This window comes from Anser anser (genome assembly GCF_964211835.1).
Source record: "Anser anser genome assembly, chromosome: 2".
Taxonomy (NCBI): Eukaryota; Metazoa; Chordata; class Aves; order Anseriformes; family Anatidae; genus Anser; species Anser anser.
Window position 1 is genome coordinate 9,007,381 of NC_139721.1, and position 12,800 is coordinate 9,020,180.

Consider the following 12,800-nt stretch of genomic DNA (forward strand, 5'->3'; position numbering starts at 1 on the left):
AGCAAGAGTAGATGCTATTCTGTTTCTTAAGTCTCTCTAATTATGTTTCTCCAGTGACACCCTGCTCCTTTTTACCCTCCTTTATTTTGCCACCATTCAGCTTCTGAGATGAGTTGTCAGAATGGAACAAAATTTGGTACTGTGGAGACCAATGAGATTTTTCAAGAGTTTCAAACGCACCTGTAGTCCATGGCATAGTTGACAACTGAAAGGCAAACTAAAATCCACATTAACCCAAATGTATATGATTGATCTGTGTCTATCTGATCTGTATGAGCACGGTACTATAGACCTGAACAACTTAGACTTTGAAAGAATGATCTTCATAAGGAAGGTAGGAAAGAATTATTCCCATGTGCATGGAAGATGAAAGTATAGAAAAGATGGCACTGGAAACCTACAGAAAAGCAGGGAATAGAAAACAAATTACAAGAGGTTCAAGCTGTTGTACAGAGCTGGCGAGGCCTTTACATTGTGCTGGTTTACTGCCTGGCAGAAATGGGGCTTCTCCCCTTCCCATCTGACTACTGCCCAAGCAGGCATCTGCCCTGGTAGATAGGACTGTGCACTGCAGTTTGGTTGGGCACTCCAGACGATGTTAGAAATGTGAAGAATCCAGACTGGCACGTAGGGTTTCAGCAGTGACCATGCAAGTCTGCAGCTCACGTGGATCAGGTACAAGAGGGTGAGGGCTGCAGGAGTGGGTTGTTGCTGACCATCCACTGAGCTCCTCCTACCTGTCAGCCTCAGAGGGCAACACAGCACCAAAATAGTTAGTGCCACAGGAGTGGTATCACTCAGTCCGTGCCAATGCAGGCTGTGTTCATCCTCTGTCCCTATTAATAATGACTGGTTTGACAACAGCAGGCAGGGAGGTGGGTGGCAGCTAGGGAGAAGATTAAGAAATAGCAAGCAAGGGTTGAAAGAACATTAAGCGAGTCAAGTATGAGGTCTTTGATATTTTGAAGTACAGAAAGTACAGTTCACAAGGAACCTGCAAAATTACAGTTTCCCCAGCAGATGCAGCACACCATAATCTTGTACAAAAATTCTAGCCCTTCTGCAACCCAGAGATAATTTAGAAGGAAGGTGTCTTAACGTAAAGTGTCTTAACATTGCTTCTTTAACTGCTTTGAAAGCCTCTTTGCATCTCTTCAAAGTAGAGTTTCTTAAACTGGAAAGCTGAATAAGCTGCCTTTTGTTTTCAGGTGAGCCCTACAGTGGAGAGACTGAGGACGATGAAGCTGTGAGGCAAACAACAACCACCACCTCGTCATGTCTATGCTGCAAAGAGGCTAAGATGTCAGAATATCAATCTCTTCAAAAGACTGTGTTAACTGGTATGATAAAGGCTACCATCCTATCATCTGTAGAGTGCTGGAGTATAACTAAAAGCTTACTTTTTTTTCAGAGCTGTAGTTCACACTTTTCCACTAGCAGCCCTAAACATAAAGTTCCCTTCCCTTCCTTGTATGCTAGGCAGACTGAGCATTGGCCACGTCTCATCCCACTGCACAGTGGACCCTAACTTCAGGCACCAAGAACTCAGCTGAGTTTTCAGAGAAATTAAAAGAGGAGAAGGAAATGAACAAGCAAGGACTTGTGGAAAACAAGAGCATTAGCGGTAATGAGAACAATGCAAAACTAACACAAATTGACCGTGCTTATGGTTCCCAGTCAACCAGCTTGATGCCAATGAAGTAGCAGTTCAGATGGCTTCGCATGGAAGCTGCTGCTTTAAGCCAAAGTGAGCTTTGAGGTGCAGGCATGGTGATGGGCTTAAATTAAAATGATATTTATCTCACACAACAAAGGTGGCAGAAAGGAACTTGGGGTCAGGGAGGGGGAATTAACAATACTGGCACCTAAAAAGCAAAGGAAGGAGCTAACCTAGTTGCTAACTTTTAAGAAGGGCAGGTAGGGCAGAAGTAACTGGAGACCTTTGAAGATTAGGAGGATAAACTGGGATTTGCTATAGGGAAGGAGGATGTGAGAAGAATCAGCAGACCAAGAGTAGCAAAGTGGGAAGGTAATTTCAGCAGTCATTATATGTAAGGCATTGCTAGAGATATCACAAGCTCTGGACAAAAAGTGCAGTTCCACAGCACATTGTCAGCAGTGCCCAGCTCCCCACTTGCAGTTCCCACTCACACAATTCACCACCTTGCTGCCACCAGTCCTGCAGCCAGAGCTGACAATGTCCTGCCAGTGCAGTCAGACCCGATGCAGTGTTGGCAGTAGCTGCATCCACTGCTGAAAGCCCTTCTGAACAAAATAAACCATCTCAAAATGCTGAGGTCAGTCAGAGTCTTTGGGTGTACTCAGCTCTTCCTTCTGGTTTGACATGGGGCTGTGCTGTTAGAAGCAGGCTGCAGACACCTTCAGATCAGGTTCTGCTAAGGGGAATGCAGTGTTTAAAGTAAGAGTAAATCATCTAATACACTTCCTTACCAGAACTTTAAAAAAAAAAAAAAGTTCAATAGGACCTACAGTCTAGCACTTAAGAGACTTCCCTCCCCCTCACAGCCTCTTATCTTAGTAGTCTCCAATACCCTCGTTTATGATTAGAACACTAAATTCTGACCTCATTGGTTCTTTATTTTGTTTGTTTGCTTGTTCTCTCTCTCTCTCTCTCTCTCTCTCTCTTTTTTTTTTTTTTTTTTTTTTCCCCCTCCTGGTGAGGACAGAGAGCAGGATGTTCTGTATTAAAGAAAGGAAAAGATGAGTTTAAGTATACAGGAGAAGAAGAATCCCTCCCCTGCAAGGAATTCCTTCCTAAGGGAGCAGCTAGCTGATGCTTGGAGGTAATACTGCTGATTCATTTTCAGGGTTGTTTTACTGGTGTGGGAGTTATACAGGAAAAAAATAAACCCCAAAATGCTTGTTTGGCTGTTTACTCTTGGAGACTTTGCACATAGTGCTCTTTTTCTTGCTTACACAGACTGTCACGCTACCATCTTCTCTCCCTTTGAAAGAGTAAATTCTTTAAAGGTGCTTCATGTAATGCATTGAGTAGCACTTTGGTTCAGGCAGGTGTCTTTGAGTCAGAGTTTAGCTTTTACTTACTACTGGGTTTGCTGAAAAAAAAGACTAATAGCCTCTTTCAGACCTCGAAACCACATGATTTCAGCAGTATAAATTGATGGCTTATTAGAAGGAAACTGTATAGTCATTCTTGGATTGAGTAACGGTCCTTCAGCCCCTCAAGGTTTGTCCAGCCCTTGTACTTCATTTCCCCTAGGGCAACCTCTAATCATTTTTGAATGATCCCAATATTATTTTACCTTAACCACCTTGCTTTGGAAGCACATTTATGGGTCTGTACCAGCCTTGTTTTTCTTTGCCTTTAGAAAGGCAAATTTAGGGCAAAACCCTTGCTATAAAGCATACCGCGAATCCCTGGGGCTGATCTCTGACTTTCCCCCTTTTTTTTTTTTTTTTGGGAAAATAAACTTATTTTGCTGAGACATAAGCAAGTACCAAAGGTCAGACCTGGGTGTCGAACATATGCCACCACAGTGTAGACTGAAAAAAAAACACTAGTATTGAGCTCTGAATGTGTTTGTTTGCTTGTTTGGTTTGTGTTTCTTTTTCTTTTTCTTTTTCTTTTTCTTTTTCTTTTTCTTTTTCTTTTTCTTTTTCTTTTTCTTTTTCTTTTTCTTTTTCTTTTTCTTTTTCTTTTTCTTTTTCTTTTTCTTTTTCTTTTTCTTTTTCTTTTTCTTTTTCTTTTTCTTTTTCTTTTTCTTTTTCTTTTTCTTTTTCTTTTTCTTCTTTTTCTTTTTCTTTTTCTTTTTCTTTTCTTTTTCTTTTTCTTTTTCTTTTCTTTTTCTTTTTCTTTTTCTTTTTTTTCTTTTTCTTTTTCTTTTTCTTTTTCTTTTTCTTTTTCTTTTTCTTTTTCTTTTTCTTTTTCTTTTTCTTTTTCTTTTTCTTTTTCTTTTTCTTTTTCTTTTTCTTTTTCTTTTTCTTTTTCTTTTTCTTTTTCTTTTTCTTTTTCTTTTTCTTTTTCTTCCTTCCTTCCTTCCTTCCATTCCTCCTTTCATTTGTTCTTCCGTTCTTCCGTTCTTTCTTTTGTTCTTTCTTTTTCTGGGATTTTCTATTGCCAGAAATAAAGAATTTTACACTGAGCTGTTTTGGTTAAATACTCTTTTCTACTTTACCAGGTGGCTTCTTTTAGGGGGCTGGTATTCCTGGAAACTCTTCCATTAAGAAAGAAAACAATGGAAATGGAAAACAAAGTCACATTTTCTTGAATATGCCAGGACCACAGCTCATAGTCTGATAAAACCCAGACCTTTTTCAAGACATGCAAAGCCTGAAAGAGGTTTAGAGGAAGTCTCCATTTGTCTCTCACCAAAACATCCCATCTCATGTTCTTCAGACCCAGTAACTTTATTAGGGTCCATGATGTTTTCAATTAAAATTACTCACATGAGAAGCTTCCTTGAGTATAAAAACTAATAAAAGCTGCTTCTTCCATGACAGAACATAATCCACAGCTAAGGAGTGACCAGACATGTAAAAAAAAAAAAAAAGTAGTAAAAAGAAAGATTTTTGGGATGCCATATAGCTTTCACTGAGAAAATTATAATCATTTAATGGAATAAGATGGATGTGTGTTGTTTACCTTATCCTGACCTACGCTTAAGAGCTTTTTGCATGATTACTAAAAACATAAATTTAGTTTTCTATTCCTTGAATCTCATACTGCAATGTCTAAGGGATGCATATATGCAGTTTCTCATGTTGGAAGGGTTCAAAGCATTTCAACCAGGAGCTGGGAAGGTGGAAGGCTCAGCTTCAGAGTGCTGTGACCTCTCCTCCCTCATGTGGTGCAGAACATGTGCCACTGGTGCTGTTAAATTGCAGAAGACCACACTTTCCTTACACATTTCTGTCAACGCACTCTGTTTATGGTTTCATAGTTTAGAACAAATGAAACTTCACTTAGAAACTGAATACAGCCTGTGTATGTCATGCAGAGCCACCGCCAGACGCCTCCGTTCAGGTGCAACACAGTTGGCTGGCATGCTTAGCACAGATTCAATCCTTCTGCTGCTGCACAGTTCTCACTCTGCAATACAGAACACAGTTGTGTACAGACCTGGTAACCAAACTGTTCAAATACAACAAATTTCTCGTTCTTTTCTTCTGTGCCCACTTGTCCAGCTTGTTCATAGGCTCTCACTTCTGCCGGTGTCCACTCATGAATGAGTCAGTGAACACTTCATTCGTATCTTTTACCCCTGAACTCCATTTGCTAGGAAGGGTACATTGCCCGAGTTTAACAATCACTGTGTTCACCTTCAGCTTTGGAAGAACTTGGAAGCTATTGGATTAAAACTGGCTGTATGAAACTGGCAATATTTGTATAAACATTTATTTATACAAAAATGAGAACAGCAGAAATGTTTTCATTGTTTCTAAAAAGGAGGAGGAGGCAAATCATATTTTCCAAATTTGGACCATATTTGCACTGGATTTGTCCCCATAAAGAAACATTGGATTTACATCAGTGAGTTTAATTGTGCCTTTGCCATGTCCCAGTATATTTATCTTTTGTCCTTTCTTGATTATTCCCTTCTTCAGCATGATTGCAAGTTTTTAGTATGCAGCACCCCAGTTGAGCTATTTGCATCCATTAACCTTTCAACCTGCATTTTGTTTTTTTTTGGTTTGACTTTTCAGCTTTACTCTCTTTTCTCTTTCTTTGCTAGATTCTTCCCCTCTTCACTCCCCTTCCTTCCTCTCGAACTAAAAAGAGTTGGAGACACACATTAGCTAAAGGATCACAAGTTTTAAAAAGTAATTATCTGTACAAATGAGCCCTCCAGATAAATACACTAGTGTTTTTTAGTTCATTTATTTCTTGGATGTTGTCAAGCAATTCTTTGCACTGTTGCACCTTCCTTCAAGGCTTCCCCTTAAAATGCTCCCATGTTTTCCCACTGATCCCTTATTTGACTACTGACTGGAGAAGAATAGCCTCATTTTTATACCACTGCAGGGTTCTCCAGACCAATACAAAATGATGTCTCAAATTATAGTTTGGACCTAGTCTTTCAGTCCTGTTTCCTCCTCCAATAGTCACCATCAGCTCTTTTGCTTCAAGACAGTTCTTGCTGTCTAGTAGAATGGCTCACATCAATCCTAGGCAGGGACGTAATTGTCCTTGCCATCCCGTTTGACTTGGAATGCTTCATTGGCAACGGGGAAAATTCCTAAGTTCCTAAGAGCAAGAAATGTGGCCTGCAGCCACAGCCCTGAGCAGTGGATACCACGGAAGAGCTATTTAGGGGTGTTTTTGCAAAGGAGTTGAGTAAAGTGAGCTAACTCCTGTCCTGGGTTACTTTGGATGAGATTCTTTTTTACAGAGAGAGAGGGGCACACTCTTTTTAAACTAAAAGAAAATTTTCCTTTCTGCCTGAGGGTGTCAGCAGATATTTGGAATTCTCCTGGAAAAAAAAAAAAAAAAAAAAAGAGGTGGTGAGTCTGTCTTAAAAACAATTTGCGCTTTTCGCAGTCTTGTGAGGGAAAGAACATTTCTGCAGCAGAAGTGTTTATCAGCTTCTTTAAAATATTTTGCTGGGAGACCTGGAGGAATACAAGGTTTCCTGAAGGCTCACACGCCACTTTAACCCACATTTTCAGAGTACCGGTGGTTCCCATTTGACTTAAAATCCTTATACCCTAAATTTACTGAAAACTTGTGCATGGTTTTTTTTTTTTTTTTTTTTTTTGGCATCTGTGGTAGTCTCCAGCAGCCCAAGCTGTATTTGAAATTTGAACTCTTTGGGTTATCTGTCTTCAGATGCCTTTGGCCTTGGAAAGCTGCTGTGCTGAAAGATGGTGTGACAGCACCAGCGGAGCTTTCCAGGCACACTGAGCTCCCACTGGCAACTTGGAATATGTTAACAAATGTGTGCTTGGGGCAGATATTAGCTCAGGTTATTTAGGATCAAAGTGATTTGAAAGGTATTTTCCTCTGGGTTCTTGTAATACCACCTCACCTTTCTCTCTCCTGTTCTTACCAGCTTTTCTTGATGTCAGAGAACTGTTTGTGGTCACAGCTGGTGTTTGGCTATTATTTCTTGATCACTATGTAGTATTTATGAACTCTGTCTACTGTGGGGCTTCTGGCTCTGCTGTTAAAGAGAAAAGGCTGAAATGTATCCTTGATCACCTGGAACTACTCCATGCAGTGGGAATGACAACAGTGATTTCAAGACTGATATTCCACCATCAAAGTACAACTGAATGCAAAGGCTTTTTCCAAAGGAGACCCAATCAAAATCCTCACCTCTCTGCTTTCCACGAGAGTGAGTGAGCTGCCACTTTCCCCAGCTGAATGGGTTTGGGACACAGTCATCTTCTCTTGTCCATTCATTCCTACTTGCACACACTGACAGAATAAAAAAAAAAAATGATGTACATATGTTCACATTGTTTTCCCCATATTTGTTTCATATCCTGAATAGGATGTTACTGTTCAGATTTTTGTTGAGGAGGCTTCCTTCATGGCTTACAGTATTTAGTAAGGTACAGTTAGATACACATGGCAATTTCTCCCTTGCACTTATTTTTCTCCTAGTGAGACTTTCAAATCTGCATCGATTCTTTCAAGATATCACCCAAACAACTTAAAAAATTTATCTGCGTCATGAAGCCATTTCACTTAGATGTGCCTTGAAAACTTAGAAAGAAGCATTGACAAAATGTCCAACTTCACTGCAATTTCTGTAGAAAACCTGAACCTTGCATTCATATACTTTAACTCACAGCACTTAACACTGTGATATATTGAGCTTCCTGAATCCCATAATAGATTTTTTTTTGTCACTCCTGCACTTTCATTTATCTTGTAATGGCAGTAACTGACCCATTTTTATATACTGTAATTTGTATTATTTTAATCTGATTTTTTCTGTATTCCCAACTGTACTTAATATCCTTCTTCTAACCAAATATTCTTATTCTGTATTCCAAAAACTATTGCATTCTTCCCCAGAAATGTAATATTTGACAACGTGCAGAAATAATTTCTACTTACATCAAGGTTGAAATTGATTCTTTATGTTAAAGCCATAGTTTCCAACATTGTTTATTTATTATTCTACAGATTGCTAGCTTAAATTAATCTAAAATATTTCATAGATTCTCTTTCTCATCTTCTTTCCAGGCAAATGCATAAGGAAAATGGAAATAGTGCATCAGGTATATTGTCATAGTTTATTTTTCATGTTCAATTACTGGGATTGGTTCCCAGAACATATTTCAGCTGCTTCCAGAAATAGTTCTTTAAAGTCAAACCCCAAATCCCAAAGTGAAATCTGAGAGATTCTAACTGAAATGAGAGCAAAAAGAGGTTTCCACACACCTCTGTAAATCTAGCCCATCACATTTCAGAGAATTATCGATATTTTCCTTTATGTTTCCATGTCTTATTTATATTCAATATGTATAGTTTTTTGCTCTGTGCTAGACATTTTAATTCACTGTGAAGAAATTCAGCTGGATGTTAAAGAGAACTCCCTCTCTCCTTCCTCCCTAAGAAGCATTCATTTGGGGGTAGGTGGGTAAATTTCTGTTCTGAACTCTAAACAGCTGTAAACAGACACATACTTAAAAAGTGAAGCCCCTCAGACAGAAAATCCTACACGTTATTACTTTTATGTGTAGTGCAGCTGCTGCACCATAGCATAGCACATTGTGGTGCCAATCTGGGCTTTCTACTTGTGTGCATTCTTTATTAGATGTTAGAAATGTGTGAAAAGAAAAAATATTAAAAAAAAAAAAAAAGTAGCCAGCAGTTACTGGGTGGGGTTGGTGTTCTTGGTCACCTTTAGCTACTTATGCCTCCTGCTGCCCAGTCTTTCCCAGTCAGTTGTGCTCCTCAGAAGTACATGTGGGGAACACCAGTGTGGAGGTACAGTTGTACCAGTCACACAGAGGAACACCAAAGGGCAAGGAGATCTTTTGGGGTGTGCTGACAGTGAAGGCACTGAAGGCAGGACCTGTATGAAATGGAATGCATTACCATGTTAAAAAGCACCCTAGGTGAATCATTATCAGCTCTAAAGGTTGGGACCGTCCTTATTGTAATTCCTGCATCTGTGAATATAGCTGTATTTAATAATGAGCTTATACTTGATATTAATCAGGTGCTGTAACTTTCCATAACAACAAGCAGGGAAAGCTGACAGGCTTGTTACAGCAGGTGAAGTCAGCTGCCTGCTTAGTTTTCAGGGACAGAAGGGGGGCTTGTGTTTGTCCTTCACTATTGTGGCATCTAACATAGAGCAATTCCATCACAGGAACTTGGAGGCAGGAGAGAAAGTCAACATGTGAAGCATGAAACATAAATAGCAGGATGTGCAATAAATGTTCATTGGCGTTGCTAAGCAATATGCCAGGCGTGGGCAAGAGCGATGCCATCCTGGGAGTGCTCCAAGTTGCCAGCCCTTAATGGAATATTCTTCTGCCCAAGATGCCCGAAAGGCAAAATGCTTTTGGTAACTAGGGGAAGTGCATTGGAGAGTACATTAGGAAACTAGTGAGGAGAAGTAAAAGCTTTCAAAATGCACATCTATTAATAAAACATGTGACATAAGTTTGAAAGGCACTGGTAGAGTCATTTCCAAAGGCACCAGTAGAGTTTATCAGCTTCTTTGCTGGCTTTAACCAGGCAATGCCTCCATACACTCTGTCCTTCAGAGAATTTCCAATTCACTTCCAAAGCATGGCACAGTAACTGCTGCACCTGATAGCTTGGGCCTGGAAAATGTGGAGCAGGATACCTCCATGTCCTGAAATCCCACAGGAGGCTGTGGGCAGGAGGAACTCCGCGAGATCCTGGTCACCACTTTTTCAGCATTCTGGATGAAGGCCTGGTATAAAGAAATGAAACAACCTGCTAGCCATGAGAATATTTTGGAAGAACCCGGTCTGATGAAAGAACATCCGTATGAGAGATTTTCATCAGGAACCTTTCTTAAGTGGATATTAAAAAGGCTTTCCATTATTTTCCACAGCCAGCCTGAGCTGCCTCACTTCTACTGATGGACTTCAGAAGCATGGAGACCGCTCGTGTTCCTGGTGTCTTCAGCCAAGATTAATGTTCTGGCTACATCCTAGCTACATGTAAGGACAAAGCAGATCTGTCCCTTCCCTTGCATCCCACAGTTAGCCATGGTAACAGCCAAGCTCCAGGCTGCAGCCCTTCAGGAACACCCTGCTCCCGCGGGGGCTCCCCACGGCCGCAGCTCCCTCAGGAAATGTCCCCCTGCTGCGGCGTGGGCCCTCCCCGGGCTGCAGGGTGGAGATCTGCTCCAGCGGGGGCTCTGCAGGGCTGCCGGGGAATCCCTGCTGCCTGTGGGCCTGGAGCCCCTCCTGCCCTCCTCCTCCTGGGGCCTGGGCCCTCTGCTGCTTCTCCCTCGCCCTGGGCCTCCTCCTCGGCCTGTGCCCGCCCTGCCCTTTCGGAAATCTGTTTTCTTCGAGGCGCCGCCAGCTTGGTGCTGGGCTCAGCTGGGCCCTGCCATGGGGCCATTGGAGCCACCACAGAGGCCCTGCAGCCCCTGGCCAGCACCTGGGCATTCCCCAGTTCTAGGGAGAAGGAATCTGGAAACCACTCCTGACAGAAATCCAAAGCAAAGTTTGGACTCTCATAGGGGCAATCCAGCTGAAGGACTAGCCTCCTAAATGGAGCGTGCCTGCAGTAAGCTGCGCCACTGCCTGGCACTTTAAATGTGAAAAGTCAGCAGACATTCTTATAGGCTCGATCTGACTTTCCACCTGGTTCCTTTGAAAGAGCACTGGGAATCAGGTGCCTGGGACCCATCTGAGCCTTCTGTTCTTGCTGAGGGAGAAGACCAGCAAGCTCTTATTTTCTCTAAAATAGCTCCAAAGCTTTAAGGAAGAGCCACATACCTGCTTTTCTGGATTTTTATGGTAATAAGAAAATTCCCATTTGTTTTCTTCCTCCTTTAATGAGAATGCATTTTGTCAGAAAGGAAGAATCTGTGGAAGAACCTGATGCTCAAGAGGTTAAACTGTGAGAAAAGGGTTGGACTGGCTTCTGGCCAGCAGCAAAAGTTTATGCACCAGCAGGTCACTCTCATTAGCTTTTATGGCAAACTAACCATACAGGAACAGAGCAACATCACAGACTTTTCCAGACTGACTTGTTAGCGTGTTTCCTCTGTTGAAAGAGCTTCTCTTCCACACAGAAAGGAAAATTTCAAGAGGTTGCAGAGAGACAGGTGTCTGGGTACTAGCTAAAAACAATAAACTCCAGTCCCAAATGCTCCCCTAGGTACCATTATTACCCTTATACCATTACCCCTAAGTACCAAACCTCTTATTTAGGTTATAACAATTTTTGCTCCCAGTGTCAGTCTGACAGGTAACGTAATTGTCTTCAGTATTTTAAGCTTGTATACTATACAATATATGTATATTAAAAACATGCAGTGAAATGCAGACTATAATTTAAGTCCTCGCTACCAGAAACTGTATATGTATTTTACATTGATTTGTTACAGGGTTAAAAAAAAAAAAAAAAAAAAAAAAAGCAAATCACACACACACAGACACAGAAGGGCCCCAGGATTTCCTTTACTGTAACAAAATCGTCTAAACATTATTCTATTGGTTAAAGCTTCTGTCTGAGCTTTCTCCTTCTCCCTCTGTGAATCCTGCAGGCATCACAGGGTAAGGAGTCAGTTTAATCAGGATGGTAAGCTAAACCCCAACAGCAACCTATTCACCTCATTGTTTACTCACACTTTCTCCAGGGAACGTAGGTTTGAATCCCCTGAAAGAGATCCCCTAGAGATTTGCCTCATTTTCAGATATAAAATGGGACAACATTGTTCCCAGATCAGATTCAGCTGTTATTTTTCAGTTATTTTTGTTACAGTTCAGCACAAGGCATAGATGTTGCTGGCTTTTAATGTGCCAAGGTCATTTGGATGACATCTTTCAAGTGTGGAATGGATCATTGATCTCGTATTTATTCTGTGTCTGTGGTTACCTCTGCTTGTCTTTCTATTTATGCTCTCTTATTATGTAATCTAAGAATATGGCAAACCAGATGAGCTCTCCTGTGCTGGCACAAGCTGCCTTTTTCCAGATCAGGCTGTCAAAATCTACTCTATTTATCAGACTTGTTGCTACATTTGCTTTGATGTAGCTCCCTGTTTCTTCCTCCTGTTGACCCATGGTCTTCATTCTGTAGGTGTTCATGTGATTCTGTTAGCAGGGAGTTTTATTTTGCAAGGAAGGGAAGGGAAGGGAAGGGAAGGGAAGGGAAGGGAAGGGAAGGGAAGGGAAGGGAAGGGAAGGGAAGGGAAGGGAAGGGAAGGGAAGGGAAGGGAAGGGAAGGGAAGGGAAGGGAAGGGAAGGGAAGGGAAGGGAAGGGAAGGGAAGGGAAGGGAAGGGAAGGGAAGGGAAGGGAAGGGAAGGGAAGGGAAGGGAAGGGGTGTTAAAGTTTCACAGTGGCGATCAAATTTAGCTTAATTTTTAGATGGCTAAATTTCTATGTGGAATAAAATTTGGCTACTGAGGTGTGATGTCTCAAAGCTCCTGGCACTAATGCGAATGCAGAAATTCTGCTTTGAATTCTAAGCAGGCTCAACCAATCGTACTTCTCAGCATGAGCTCTATGGCAATTTTTTCCTTCTTCCCTACCTCCTACAGATGATTTATCACAGATATTAAACTATCCCAAGCACCAACAAAATACTTCACTTTCTGCTAAGAAGCAGATGCTTGCCAGCTCACATTTGTTATGTAGTAATGATGTT

The 12,800-nt window shown here is 41.3% G+C and overlaps 1 long non-coding RNA gene across 1 annotated transcript; it reads right to left on the reverse strand.

Annotated features, from left to right (window-relative positions):
- Positions 1 to 5,106: 5,106 nt before the first annotated feature.
- LOC310895779 lies at positions 5,107 to 10,878 on the reverse strand. The gene is made up of 3 exons (XR_014580951.1): positions 7,298 to 10,878; positions 7,029 to 7,142; positions 5,107 to 6,452 (listed from the first exon to the last, which is right to left on the reverse strand). It is a non-coding gene; the product is annotated as an uncharacterized lncRNA (long non-coding RNA).
- Positions 10,879 to 12,800: the final 1,922 nt, after the last annotated feature.